Source organism: Falco rusticolus, chromosome 13, assembly GCF_015220075.1.
Source record: "Falco rusticolus isolate bFalRus1 chromosome 13, bFalRus1.pri, whole genome shotgun sequence".
In the NCBI taxonomy this organism is placed as follows: Eukaryota; Metazoa; Chordata; class Aves; order Falconiformes; family Falconidae; genus Falco; species Falco rusticolus.
The window spans coordinates 28,809,738-28,824,406 of NC_051199.1; the positions used below are offsets into that span (position 1 = coordinate 28,809,738).

Consider the following 14,669-nt stretch of genomic DNA (forward strand, 5'->3'; position numbering starts at 1 on the left):
AGGCAAGTAGTGTCCCTGGGGGATCGCGTTGGGGAATTCTTATTTCCCTCCTGTTCCCGCTGGTGGGGTGAGGCAGTAGAAAGAACGATCCTGTTGGTGGTGGGGCTTGGGGAAACGGGCTGAAATGGATTGTGTGTGCCCCAGTGCAGAGCGGAGCGCTTGCTGCGGGGGATCCGAGCGCCTGGCCGTGGTTGCAGGAAAAGGAGAGGTGAAATAGATGTGTGAGGGGCTGGGTTTGCTCTCCAGGTGCTGCTCGGGGGGGTGGGGGTGGTGGTGGTGGTGTGTTAAGAAAACCTGAAACCTGAAGGCATGAGGTGTTTGCACTCCTCGGCAGGCTTTATTTGCTAACCGGGAGTCCCTTCAGGGGTGAAGCCACTAATGCAGCACAAAAAGACCTTTGCTCTCCCCACAAAAAGATCTCTGCTCTCCCAAAACGCTTCTCACAGTTTAACTGCTCCGGCTGAGGGGGGCTTGGCAGAGGGCAGAGCGTGGGAGCAGCCTGAAATGGGTCTGGTGTCCTGCACGGCTGCGTGTTCTGCAGCCCTCCGAGAGGAAGGAGGAAAAGGGGGTTGAGCAGAAGCTTGGCTGGAGCTGGCATGTGCCCATGGGCGGCTGCGAGCATCCTGCCAGCCCGTCCGCTGCTATTTTCTAGAAACAAAGTGTTTTGAGAAGAGGGAAAAGATAAATGGCTTCCTCACCTCTGTGGGTTGTTTTAATCTGCAGTGACTGTATTTCATGAGTTTGTTGCTTTTAGGAGAAACTGATTGTTGCTATGGAAATTGAAGCAGCTCTTTTCCCGGCTATGCGTATTTAGGTAGTGCAGGGCAGTGATAAAAACCCAGTGCTGGAGTAGCAGCACAATTGGCTCGGGCTCTGCTGAAGGTCAGTTTGTGCACTGAAGTGAGACACGGGGGCTCAGCTTCTCTGTGCGTGTTTATGCGTGAGCACTAATTACCCTCCTGTGCTTCCAGTGCCCCTCGCTCCAGAGCCGATGAGCAGAAGTTAACTTCCATGCGAAGTGTGAACATCTGGAGACACTGAGCATCTAGACACCATCTGGCGCAGATCACTTCAGCAGTGCTTGCAGTCAGCCGGCAAGGAGGTGTGTGTTTGTTCTTCCCTGGGGAACAAGGAGGTCCCCAGCCAGCGGGGCACCCTTACCCCACCACGTCTGCCACTGGCGTGCTGGAACACAGGTTTGGTTGCTGGAACACAAGAAGATCTTGGTCAAAGCCCAGGTTTGTTGGGTCGGTGCTGCGAGCAGGAGCTGTGCTGGGCTCTGAGTGACATTGCACGTGCCGGAGCGAGCTGCTTTGCTGCCGGGGTCCCCTTGGCGGTGCTGGGGGGGTCTTCAGGGAGCAGGTGGAGCAGCCTGAACGGCTGCAGCCCTGTCAGTGTCCCATTACTTGGAGGACTTGTAAAAGCCTCTGGGGTGAGCAACAGTTTCAACAGGCCAACACCTGGCGGTGCGGTTACAGCCGGTGGCCCAGGAGCCAGCAGCACATGCAGCTGGGGCTGCCGAGCCGGCCCAGCCAGTGGGCACAGCCGGGACCCCGCAGGAGTGGACTGTCCTGGCCACGGCTGGACTGTGCATGAGCGAAGGTTCCGCTCTTTTGCCTCATCCCCTGCCACGTGGCGAATTCCTCCATCTCTCTGGTTTACAGGGAGAAAGCCGCTCCCCCAAACTTACTGTACTGTTGGTTGCAGGAGGGGCAAAAGCAGTGGCACAGTGAAAACACCAGCTTGCCCGCAGCAGTATGGGGTGCAGGGGCACAGGTCGTGCTGGGAGGCAATGTGAGAGCTGAGGAACTCGGGGACATGCCAGGAATGGATGGGCATCAGGAACCTGGCTCTGCTGTGTCACGCTTCAGCATCATAACCATCAGCAATACCATGAAGCATCAGCCAAAGCCTATTTTAAGAGAGGTACTGCATTATTTTTACATCTAGACTTCATATACCTCTCCTAAGGACACTTCAAAGTCTTATGTGTTCATTAGATCACAAAAATTAATCATTTCAGAGGGCTGTTTGACCTTTAAGCATCTCTATTGACCTCCAGGAGTCACTTGAGGCTGACTTGAGGCTACATCGACATAGTAGCTGAGCAGTGTTTTTCTTCAATGCTTGTTATTTTTAAATTCTTCTATGTCTTCCATGCACATGAGTCACTAATGGAACCCTTCATCAGCTGAAACTTATCTCTGAAGGGTGCGGTGGCTTTGGTGACCCACCCATGCTAACCAGAAGTGCATGAGGCAGCTCTGGACCCCGGCAGCCGCTGGAAACCAGCCGGACGCATTTGAGAAGCGAGCTGGGGTTTTGAGTGCCCTGCACGGGTTTGTTTCTGACTGAGCTCCTTGTCATCCCTACAGGCCTTATTCTGCGCAGCGGTACGTGACACCGTGTTTAAAACATTTACTCTTCAGAGTGGAAATGCTTTTATGGTAAAAAACAGACTCAGTGTTGCCCTGCTGCCATGCTGTTTCTAACCGAAACCCCACATGCCACCCGTTTCCCTCTGCCCCATCCCTTCAGATTTGATTTACCCTGCTTTTTCTCTCACCAGCCTTGTCGGAAGTACCAGGATGCCAAAGAAACCAGTGATGCAGCGTGCAGATGAAGTGCAGAAGGTATTTTGGTCCTTCCTTTCCACCTTACCGGGCTGTTCCGCTATAGCTGTCTCCAGGGCACAGTGTGCTGCTGCTGCCATCACAGCAGGCAGGCAGGTGGCTTGGTCTGTGCCATCAAACCCAGATGGCCACAAGCAGTCATGCTGTTAAAATGTTTTGACTGATTTTTCAACAAAATGATGCAAATATTTCAATTCAAACTGTTGTGACCATCCTTTGCTTTCAGCTTTGTTACAGATGTTGGAAGGATGTATGTGGACCAAAAGCTTTGGATGGTTCGGGAAGAAAAAAAATAGTGAACAATCTAAGAACATTCTTGATGGAGAGTGGACCAACGAGTACTCCCCTCAAAAAAACACAGGTGAGTGGCAGTGGGTGCAGCAGAGCGTGCCTTGCGCGCTGCTGTTAATGACAGCAATAAGGGTCCCTTTTCCAGGAAATCCTTCCCCCATCGCTGCCTCTGCCAGGAAGTGCTTGTGAAATCCATCACGTCACACCAGCCCCACCTGTGAGCCGCCCAGCCTGCAGCTCTCCTGCCTGTGCTCCTTGGTGCCTCCCGCAGAGCACAAGGTTGTTGCTTGCAGCTCTCTGGGCAGCAGCGCTCGGAGCACTGGCAATTACAGCCCCACTTAGGAAAAAACACTTCTGTAAAGGAAACAGCTTTCCATTCCGATCTCCTGCCTGGCCACAGCCCAGCAGGGCATTTTGCAAAAAAAAAAAAAAAAAAAAAAAAAAAAGTTAAAATTAGTAAAGCTGGCCTGAAAAATAATGTCTTTATATTCCAGTGGAAGGAAAAAAAAAATGGCAAAAATTACCATTTTTGTCCCGGGACAGAATCCCTCTTCACAGGTTTGCTGGAGGGGACAAGGGACTCCCGCGCACACCCTGCAGCCATACTCCGGCTGGCCCCGGTTCCCTAAAGCAGCCCCCCCGGCCCAGCTGGGCCCCCCGGGGTGCTGTGCACCCACCGGCTCCGAAGGCTGCTGCCAGCGGCTCCCGCTGCCGTTCTGGGTTTTATTCTGTAGGTGGAAGTATTGCGAAGCGGACCCGGTGTCCCCGGCGTGCACACACGCACGCACACCCACCCGGGCACACGGCCGGCGCCGAGAGCACCCAAGGGACCAGAAGCAAAGGGGGGCTGGCAGGCGATGCGGGCAGAGCAGCCCCACCCGTCGGGGTCAGATGCCCTGATGAGCACCCGACTTGACTCTGCTGGGAGCAGCGGAGCTACTGATGAGTGGGCAGCTTTGAGGGAGGGCATCAACCACCCAGCGTGAGATACCAACCAGGTTAAAATCTGTGAAATCGCCTGCATGCAGGTGTGCAGCAGCAGCGCGGACCAGCTTGGCCTGCCCCTGGAAGGGCGATTGCAGCCACAGCCCTGGAGTCACTAAGTTAAAATCGGGTTTATGTGCCGCAGCCTGAACTCGTTCAGGCTGCTGTGCGTGAGAAAACCTCCACGTGAAGCCAACAAACATCGACTTAGTTGCGCTGGTGGACATCTCAGGTAAATATATAACTATCAGTGGTTTGAAGCAGGAGGTGCTGGATTTAGGTTGCTTTGAGCCATGCTGGTTTAGAAGCTGTCCCAGGTTTGCAGGAGAGGAGAGACAGAAAAGTGCTCCGAGGTGTCCCAGTATCTCAGGGCCTGGCTCAGCTGTGGTTTGTCTGAGCATTAAAAGGTTTGTTGTCTCCAAAGGGGTGGCACACACATCTTGCTGCCCCACAAGTTCCCCTAATGAGCACTCAGTTCAGCTAATTGAAAATTCAGATCCCACCTTAAGCCCAGTCTGGCACTTGCCCCCTGCTCCCCGGGGCCGTGCGGGTGTCCCTCTGCAGGGGGGTGTGCTACTGAGGATAGAAGAGTTTCAGAAACTCTAGCAGAGAGCTAATCTGTTTCCAAAAACTATAAATATGCTGACAGCATCGCCTTTGAGTAATGGGGGAAGCAAGGGGTGGGCACAGTGTCCTCCCTGTGACATTTGTCCCTACTCAGCCAGCACAGAGCTGGCTGGATGTGGCCACAAGCCATGCTCCCCCTGAATGCTAGATGAGAACAGAGTCTAATTTACGTTTGCCCTTATGCAACAGCAACCTGTCTGTATTCCAAAAGTGTCTGGATTTCATTTGGTGCGTGTCGCAGAGTGCCGTTCCTCTTGGAAGCACGCACAGGCAGCGGATGAACTCATGGGAACTGCAGTCACGCTGCTGTGGGAGCAGGCACCCCCCGAGGGAAGGGATTTCAGACTGGCTGCACCAAACGCCTCTGGTAAGAAGAGAGCCAGGGCTAAGTGCCTGCTCCTGCTCCTCCAGGCACCTCAGGGCTGCTCAGAGCCTCCCGGAGCCCCTCACCCATGGACAGGGCTGCACAAGGGGGGCTGTGCGTGCCTGTGCTCCACACGCTCCCTCTGTTTGACAATAATCAACTTGCCATCAAGTTTCAATTTTAAATCACACCGCAAACATCGCTGCTTCATTCAGGCATCCTCCAAAAAAATCACATCGCAAACGCAGGCACATGCGCAGCCATCCCCGAGGCTGACGGAGCCCCTGCAGTCCGCATCAATTACTGTACAAACACAGAGCGAGCGGTACAATGAGAGGCTATGTGTGAGATCTGATTAATGTATTAGTATCAAATTTCAGAGGAAAACATGGATTATTTAAGCCAAGACATGTCCCATTGCTGTGCTCAGCTTGCCCATAACTGGGGGCTCCAGCCTGCCTGCAGCTCAAGTGTACTGTGCATACAGCTCCATGCCAAAATTTTGCCCACCGCACACCCAGGTGACTCTGGGGGTCCAGGGATTTGGGGGGACAGGGGCATAAGCTGATAGCAATGGAGTGTGGCAGAGCACAAGGAGCAAGTCCTTTTGCCTTGATGTTAGAAAAAGAACTGTTATGTTTGCTCTTCGCTTGGGTACCTGTGAAAGCAAAATCCATCTGCAGGAGTGCAGATAACTGGTGAGCAAGGCAAACGGCTAATTGGAAGGCAAAATTCATACTCATTTTAACTGTGGGCAACCTGTGAAGACTCTGCCTGCCCTATAGACTGCACCTGGCTGTAAGCCCACCTCTTTTTATAATTTGGTAGGAAAAAAACCATACAACTGCGATTTGAGCCTTTTTCCCCAAGGTCAAAATTGTTCACTTAGCCAGCTAACTGTTCTGGCTTGGAGGGAGCCACATAACCCGAGGGTACGGGGACAGCAGTGTGGCGGGATGCCGACCTGCGCATCCTTCCTCAAATGGCAGCACAAGATGGCTCTGAAGTGCTGTAAGCAAGTATCGATCAAAGAAATTATGTTTACCCACCGGCTATTGCACTGTCGCTGTGTAAATATCATCAGGGATGGACCGAGGAAGAATTATTAGACTGATAACCACTGTTCCCATCTGAGAGCAGTGATATCCAGGTGAAAAACAGTTGTGAAGAATAATGAAGTGCTCCTGTCTCTTGTGCGGGTTTGTGGTTTTACAAATCCCGTTACTAAAGGGCTTCTCTGCCGCAGCAAGCGCCGTGCGAGTGGACCAGCGGCTGCACCATTTGCCCAAGCTGAAGGTCGCGGAGGTCCCGGGCAGCCAAATGGCATGTGTGCTCCTGTGCTGGTGAGGAATCAAGAGAGGAAATAATAGCAAAATGATCTTAATCTAAGTGGACCTAGTTAAGGGCTCACAAAAATTCAAATACATCCCTTCAGTGAAGTGACACAGGTTTCGAAAATACCTGTGTGACTTGGGATCCTCAGGTTTGTGTTCATTTAACCAGGAGTTAGGTACCCAAGTCCCTTTCACAGTCACTTCTTGTGTTCCACTTTAAAGTGATTTAAAGGCTGAGAAGCTGCAGTTTCTTTCAAAGCCTGTAGGTTTTTGTATGCCACAATACCTCGGGGAAAAAAGAAAACCTTTAAGCATCCTACAGCAACTGGCGATGTTTCAAAATTTGCCCACGCACTGAGAAGACACCTGGCCCGACAGCACGTGTAAGGCTGACAGGTAACTAAGGGACAACAGACCAGAGGGGAGAGGACTAGAGCTACCACAGGTGTCCCTTTCCAGAGAATAAGATAGGTGCTGTTCGGGCAAAAAGCATCCTCCTGCCCCGCTCTGCTTCCCGGGGGGGCTGAGCCCTGCACGAGCCCGGCCCCAAGCCAGCACTCTCGGTATTTCATATTTTCATCCACAATGATTTTATAAAGCAGTCGGACGCTAAAGAATTCTAGCACGGTAGTTTGCCATCAAGGAAACCGCAAGCAACAAACAAAGATGTTATCTCTAACATATGGTTCTTATTTGAGGAAATATGTCTGGTTACATTAATTGACACAATATGGCTCGAGGCTGTTTTGTGTTTTATAACTACTCGTGGGTTCCCTTAGCAACAGCAAAGCCCACGACATGGATCCAGAGCCAAAAACACAAGAGCAGGACCCACCACCCTTCCCCTCCGCCCCGTCTGTGTCCTCAGCAGCCAAGCACCGGTGCTGCCCGCAGACGCCAGCAGGCACTGACCTCGCAGCTGCGTTCTGCAGCTCTTCTTGGGCCGGCGGGTCCTGTCAGGAAATGTGATGCCCATCCACCCTTTTCAACACCCCCCAATACCTGAGAGCAGTTAAGCAGCTGTGCTCGGGGATTCCCGGGATAACTGTCCCGGGTGCCCAGCGGCCGCCTCTGCTTCAGCCCCTGCGTACAGGATGCTGCGCAGCCCTCGGGCACGCTCAGGTACAGGCAGTATGAGCGGGCAAGGTCCTGTCTTCAAGAGACTTTAGGAAGCTGCTGGGTTTTTGAAAGATTGGCAAAAAAAAAGGGTTGGGTACCCAAAGGCAGCCAGGCAACTGGAGGGAGGAGCTGCTCCCAGCCGGGCACCAGCTCCTCAAGCCCTTCCCGAATGCCAGCGCCGGGCGCTTCCAGCCACCTCAGCACATGGTGCTCCGCAGCTGTAGGTGCTTCGTGAGCTTTGCAAACCTGCTGAGCACCCATAGCACTGCAGGCGTTTCAGGGAGAGGTGGGTGCTAAAATACCTTTCAGGATCTGGGCTGAAAGCAACGAATTCTTTTTCATTTAAGTCCCATCAGCTGGTAAGGGTGGGACCTCAGCTCCTGCGTGGACGTCCACCTCCACGGGTGGCTTTACAAGCACCACAGCCACCTTTCAGCAGTGCGGCGTGCCCCAGTAGCCCACTTTCCCAGGCCAACATGTCTTCAGACCACGGCATTGGCACCCGGCGCTACACGGGCAGGGTTACTCACAGGATGCATCTTGAGCTGTAGCTTTAAAATGAGCACAGTTACACCCCAGAGCAGGGGTTGGAGGAGTAACTACAATTAGTCATGTTTGGAGACATGGCTGTAGCACTTCAGTATTGGAACAGAAAGTGGGAGCTGTGACAGACCCTTGGGCTTGGCTGGCTGCACTCAGAGCTTCTTAATCCTCATTTAGATACCGAAACAGAGTGCCCTGATTTTCAGAAGAGCCAAGCAGCCATAGCTTCCACTGTCTGTAATGAATATATTTCCAAAACCCAGTTACTTCCATGTGGGTACCTAAACGAGGGTCTGGGACCCTGCCTTTGGGCATGCGACTCAACGAGTTCTGTTTTGCGTGTTGCAAACGAAGGGAGGGTTACTAGTAACTACTCTGGCGTTAAGGGATGCCCTTCTCCATAAGGAGATTGGCCTGAAAGAGTACAGGGTGACACAGCGATGGGGTGGGTGTTGGTAAAATTCTGAGCATAGAAAAGTATGACACAGCTGTTAATATGATGCAAGCAAAGTAAGCGATATGAGCGACTCCATGGCAACTAAGTGAAAGCAAAGGTAAACGGTGAGAAAGCAGCCTCTGGGCTTTCTCACCCAGGGATCCAGGCTCAGCAAGTACCAAGACACTCACGGGGGAAGGGGGGGAAGCAAGGCAGCGTGACAGCTGTCGCATCTTACTCACCGTGGAGAGAAGGCAGGTTCCCAGGGCTCCCAGCCTTTCCAGTAGAAATTTCTATTTCCTCACCTTCCAACCCAAGCTGTATGAAATGAAATGGTGCGAAGTGAGAAAATTTGGAGAGTCTTCTAAGGAAAGGTGATCCCCCCAGAAGCGTTCTCCTTTCTCAAGCCCCCAAGGGAACTACTCGGAAAATACGCTGTTTTCCTCAAGCAGATGCTTTCAGGTTACTTCTTACCTCATCCTCACCTACATTCCTGGGGAAGTAACGTGGACTTTCAGCCTTTGTATTGAACGTCTTCACCTTGTGAGGTTAAACTAGGCTGCAGACTCTGAGCACCTCCTGGGCTCAAAGGTGTAGGAGTTTGTCAAGGATAATGCAGAGCGGGGGGAAAGCACCAGCACTACGCCGGCCAGCAATGCACGTGATCTGCATGGTGGCAAGGGGTGTCACAACAGCTTCATGACTTCTGCATCACATTTCCTCATACATTCCTCACCACGTTGCACCAGGAGGCTGGTAAATGATGCCAAGAGATCCGATTGCCCTTTAGGCTCTCCTTCCACATGCAGAGACTTGTTAGATACAAAGATAAAGTCAGGTGGAAAGAGGAGAACAAACTCCTTCATTTTAACTGGGGGATGCGGTTTTCCTAGCACCATCTTATTAAACTAACACTTGTCCAGCCCTGGGACTGAAACAACTCGTAGCCAAGGTGATGAGTCGTACAGCCTCCCTTGGCGCGGTGGGCTGGAGGCTGCCCAGCCACGGCCGGGTGGGTGAGCAAGCACCAGGGGTCCTTCCAATGCCGAGCCGCTCGGCTGGGAGCCCCCTGTTGTCCCAGGGCTCAGCCCCCCAAGGGGCTGGAGACAAAGAGCACAAGAGCACAGGCAAAGGGGGACCCAGCGGGCAACTCGGCCTCAGGTTTACCAAGACAATAAACCCCCCGTATGTGGCATAGAAGAGCATTCAGGCCATTGAACCAGGACACGTGTGTACGTCTGAGAACGTACCTTCTACTGCAGGAGAACTGGGTGAAAATTAAAGTTATTTAATGCCATACCAAATCCTAGGAAGCCCGATTTGCAAAGCGACCTGATGTCAGGCTCCTTTCTTACGTGAGCTAGCAGGCAATCAGCACCCCAGTGCTGGCACACAGATGGGCTGAAGGCGGAGTTTGGGAGGCTCAGGGGAGCTCAGGTAGCGCCTGTACAACGAGGAAGGGGCGACGCTGGTGAGAGCAGAGGACCGGCATCTTCCCTGCATCCCAGCTGCCTACAGGGAAAGGGGGAGGGTGTGGAAAAGAAGGTGTGATCGTTGCTGTCTGCATTGGTTTACTCCTCGCTTAATTATGCTTTTGCAAGGCCAGAGATGAGCTGTCGCCCCTAGATGAGTTCCTTTAAAGCAAGTCCCCAGAGCAGGCTTTTGCTCTCCCCTGTTACTCACTGTGCTGGCTTTCCAGTTGCGTCTGTAGACTTCATGCTTATTACATAAAACGTGGACTGTGCTGCGATCATGGTGCGAGGATGCTCTGCAGAGCTTCTGCATCACCCTGCCCATCCCTGGATCCCCACGTCTCCATCACTGCAGCTGCTGTGCCTGCTGGGAGCCAGGCAATACACCTACGGCTCTCCTGCCCGCATGCAGCCCATCGGGCAAGGGACGCTTTCCCTGTAAGATCGGTGCACGGCACGTTTGTAACGCCCCTGCCCAAAGACAGCCAGAGGAAAGTCTTTCCATGAATTTCCATGAATACTAGCTCACAGAAAAGCCTGGTCTTCAGAAGCAACTCTTTATCCTTTTGTTTTATAGCGCAGGAATTAAAAATCAAGACGCTCCCCATATACAGTTTTAGCAGATTAATTACTGCCTCCTTCTAGCTCCCGTAACTGCTTCCACCACCCTTGAAGGAGGTGCTGTTATTATTTTAAGAAGGAATCTACAGAAACAAAACCCATAAAAAGACATCAGCAAATATAACGAAGTTAGCAATCGCTGATCTATGAAAGCGCTGAGGCAATGTTGCTACTTGCTTACACCCACAGCACCCGTAAATCGCTCCGCACAGCTGACCTCTTCCTGGACCATTCCCAGCTGCTGCCGCTGATCCTTTTTTGGGTACTTCTCCCAAAACGCACATGTGGTTCTTTGTTCAGAATTTTACAATGACCACTCAGTCCTGGTAACTTAAAACAAATACTGCAGCTAGCGCAGTGCTTCCCATGCACAGGGAACAGCTGGATACATGGGTGCTGGAAGGGGCTTCCCTCAAAGCCAGCGGCTGCTGGCAGCTGGTGCTCGGCGAGCAGGGGCAGGGGCAGCCCCGTCCACCGCCCCGTGGCAGCACCCTGCCGCCCAGCCCCAGCACCACCTGCGCTTTGTGCAGAATAGCAGGAATTTCCAAAATACAGTGGGGGATGACATTTCACCTACATTTTCATTTTCTGCTGCTAAACTGCTTTTCACATGACCTGGATGTGGAAAAAAATGTGATCTCATAAGTCAAGAGAGGGCAACCCACGTGTTATTAATGCTTTCAGCTGCTCTCTCCCAGGGACCTGTACACTGACAAGGCCGTTTGGGCAGGACGGAGAGCACGACCCACAGACCAACCCCATCAGCTCTCGTGGTGGGTCTCAAGGGTTCTCTCCGAGCGCCTCCGTGACCACCAGATTTCACCAAGAACTCTACCCGGAGGTCAGAGCAGCTACTTGCCAGCTCGGCGTTATTCATTGTAGTAAAGTGGTGGTAGGTCAAAATAAATCACTTGCTGTGTCACATCAATTGGGAGATGGAAAATGTCATTTAGGTCATACGGTTCATCAGCTCCTGCCAGTATGTTTTCCATGGCTTTTTTTTCTGTCCCTTTGGAATGACTCAAGCACAGGAGCCCCACCACTCCTCCCAGAGATCTCCCACGGCTCACACAGCTCCGTGTGAGGACATTCTCCTCTGCACAGCACCGAAACTTTCCTGGGCCAAATGTCATCCCATAACTCCCGTTGTGGACCACCCTGAATTATTCCACCCTTTTGCTGATGTTTCTCACCTTCAGTTTTCATTCTGTGCTGGCCACCACAGCGTCTGAGTTCTGCCTCTGACCTGCAGAGACATCCCACCATAGATGGACGAAGGCAGCGTGTTGCCTGCTGCTCGGAGAGGCGGCCACAAAGACACCTTGGGCAAACAAACCATCTGCAGTCTGTGCCTCATGTAGACAAATCCAGACAGCCTCTGAAATAATGAAACAACCTCTAAATAATTGAGACAACCTCTAAATTAACAAACTAAAGCAACAGTATGGCTGTTGTAGAGGAGTTCAAACACTTGATGATACCCACCTAAATTTAGCAAGAAGAGAATCAGCAGCCTGAACTGCTGTAATTGATGAGGAAACTGAGGGAATGGTCTTCATCACGCTTAGGAGGCTGGTGGCACTCGTGGCACATATTTCCTGGTTGTATGTAAATTAAGTGAAGATGTCACCACACATAACTTGCTTCCAGCTGCCCAGCGTAGTCACGCTGCAGATGAGTGGGCTTCATTTGAAAGTCTGACCTTTGTGAAACAGAGGTGTGGGTCAGGATGCTGTGAAAAACAGCAGCACTCACATAGCAGCTGGCTGCACGGCCCTGAATGAGCAGTTTTACACAAAGAAACCATCAGAAACTTGGCTTCAAATTATTTCTCCTCGGCATAACATCGCACTCTTCTCGCAGAAGGGGAGCACTGAGCCACATGCCCAGAGGAAGCCTGATCCAAGGCGCACTGCGGTTACGGGCTCCTGTGTGGTCCCAGTGAGCCCGGAGAAGTGCTGGGATCAGGACTGATGGTCTGTGCCTTGGAGAGACGATCAGGGTTTGTTCCTTAGCGCCTGCATGGAGGGGTGGGAGGCGTCACCCTGCGCCACAACCCTGGCAGCCTGGGCACGCCACGGCCGCAGCTGCAAAAGCCCCATCACACCCTCTGAACACCTTCCTGCCACCTCCTAAAAATTAAGGAGAACAATTCTGCTGCAGCCTGCTTTAAAAAAAAGTTAACAATTATCTGTGAATTTTTGGCAAGAGACTCCACCGGTATTTTTCTGCAAAGCTGCGACTCCTTAACCGCAGTCAGGGAAGAAGCTGCAGGGCTGAGCAAGGACCGAAATGAAGAAGCCAGAAATGCCCCCCAGCCTCCCGTACCTTGGAAATGCAATTATTTCCCTTTACCCCTCATCAAGCAACCTGACAGAAGGGGGTGACTTGTTAAAAACCTGCCTCGGAGCTGGCAGGGGGATGCCAGCCCCCCGCCCGGCCCCCTGCCACGCTGCATGGGGAGGGCTACCAGATGCTTGGGCCACAAGTCACATCCCCCTGCTGGTACCCTGAAATGGCAACCATCTCCCGTGCGCCTGTGCATCCCTCTAACTCCAGCCCTGTCCCAGCAGCGCCCACAGCAGCGCCTGGGCAGGCACTGGGCTCTGCCCTGCATCCTCCCCAGACCCTACAGAGACCAGTGGAAGTGTGTCTACGTGGGAGCTGGCAGACCTGCGGGGAGGGTGGGTCCCAGGGGGCAGAAGGTGGTGGCTCACAGCAGGGCAATGGGGAGAGGAGGGAAGGAGACAGCAGTGCCCTGTTTGCATTGACCCTCTACAACAGCACTGTGTGGAAGAAAAAGGAAAAAGAAATGATGCCAGCACAAGGCACAAGCTTCCCAGTTTCACTCCTTGGCCCCAGATAACCCGGAGTCCCGCACCTCGCGGGTCTCTGTCTGATGCCAGGTGCATGCACAACCTGCTTAGGGCAGCGTAACCGTCAGGGTGAGTTTGCCTGGCTGACACAGAGATGCCCACATACAAAATATTTTATCTGTAGCCATAGCCACAGCGAGCCACACGACTGCAACAGCTCCTGTGTCAGCAGCAGAGAGCTGGGGGAGCCTCCACCCCAGCTCACCCACCAGCTGCTGGTGCCAGGGCTGGGGAATTCCCCTGGGATGAGGGAAATGCGGATCAAATGGGGGAACAGGAGCCCTTCCCAACTCCCAGAAAAGCCTGGCGCGGGATAGCCAAGCGACATACCAGTGTTGGCGAACGAGTGCTCTCTGCTTCATTTCTTCCTCACCGAGGGCATGGATGAGCGGTGACATCTGCCCAAAGCACATCCACTGCTGGCACCAGCCACGCTGCTGGGCGAAATGCACGGGACAAGTCACCTCTCGGTGTGAGCTGAGCAGGCACTGCCACCAGGATAGGGACTGATCAGTGATGCTTACATTTTCCAAAGCTTTTTTTTGGGGTCTCTTCAGCATAGGGCGGATGTGGTAATCAGCTCTTTGCTCCCGATTTTCAAGTTTAATTTTTTTTTCCTTTTCCTTTTTTTCTCTTAAGAAAAAAAGAGAAAAAGAGAAAAATAAAGAGAAAAAGAGAAAAATAAAGAGAAAAAGAGAAAAAGAGAAAAAGAGAAAAAGAGAAAAAGAGAAAAAGAGAAAAAGAGAAAAAAAAAAGAAAAAAGAAAAAAGAAAAAAAAAAAGAAAAAAGAAAAAAACCAAGCAGGCAGCTGTATTGCCACAGGCTAAACTCGCACAAAACCCCGACTGTGGTCCCACCAGCCAGGGTTCAGCCAGCCAGCCACAGATGTAGTGAGGATTTCCCTCCCAACTCAACCAAGGGAGAACACTGCGGGCTCCAAAAATCCAGATCAACCCTCTGTCTCTCAGCCGCGGGAGGAAGGCAGACACTCGGGCGTCAGGACCTGGGCTGCCCCTGCCTGCTGTTTAAAGCTTGAATAACTGCCGGCCACCTCCTGCCACCATACTGCAGAAGGGCACAGCACATGACACAAGGCTCCCATCACCACGCACGCCTACCAAACCAAACCATATCTCACTATTATTTTGTTCTATTATTTTTTCTTACTGTGTATATCACATTAACAGAAGACAAAAAGGAAAGCTGATTCTAGACCCTTCTCTTCAGGCGTGTGTACGCCTGGAGCCTGCCCCTGCCCTTCACCGGCAGCAACACCAGGCGCCCAGGGATGGGGCGCTTGCACCGAACAGGGACATTGCCGTGATGCTGCGGCATACCCAGCTCTTTCGTAGTACCCAGCCATTACCCG

At 52.4% G+C, this 14,669-nt stretch overlaps 1 long non-coding RNA gene across 2 annotated transcripts; it reads left to right on the top strand.

Moving 5' to 3' along the window:
• The first annotated feature begins 1,108 nt into the window (after window positions 1-1,108).
• On the top strand, window positions 1,109-13,369 carry LOC119156970. Of its 2 annotated transcripts, XR_005107330.1 has the most exons (5): window positions 1,109-1,602; window positions 1,708-2,633; window positions 2,860-2,994; window positions 3,659-4,140; window positions 4,725-13,369. It is a non-coding gene; the product is annotated as an uncharacterized LOC119156970 (long non-coding RNA). The 2 variants fall into 2 exon arrangements; XR_005107329.1 differs by having other exon boundaries at window positions 1,109-2,633.
• Window positions 13,370-14,669: the final 1,300 nt, after the last annotated feature.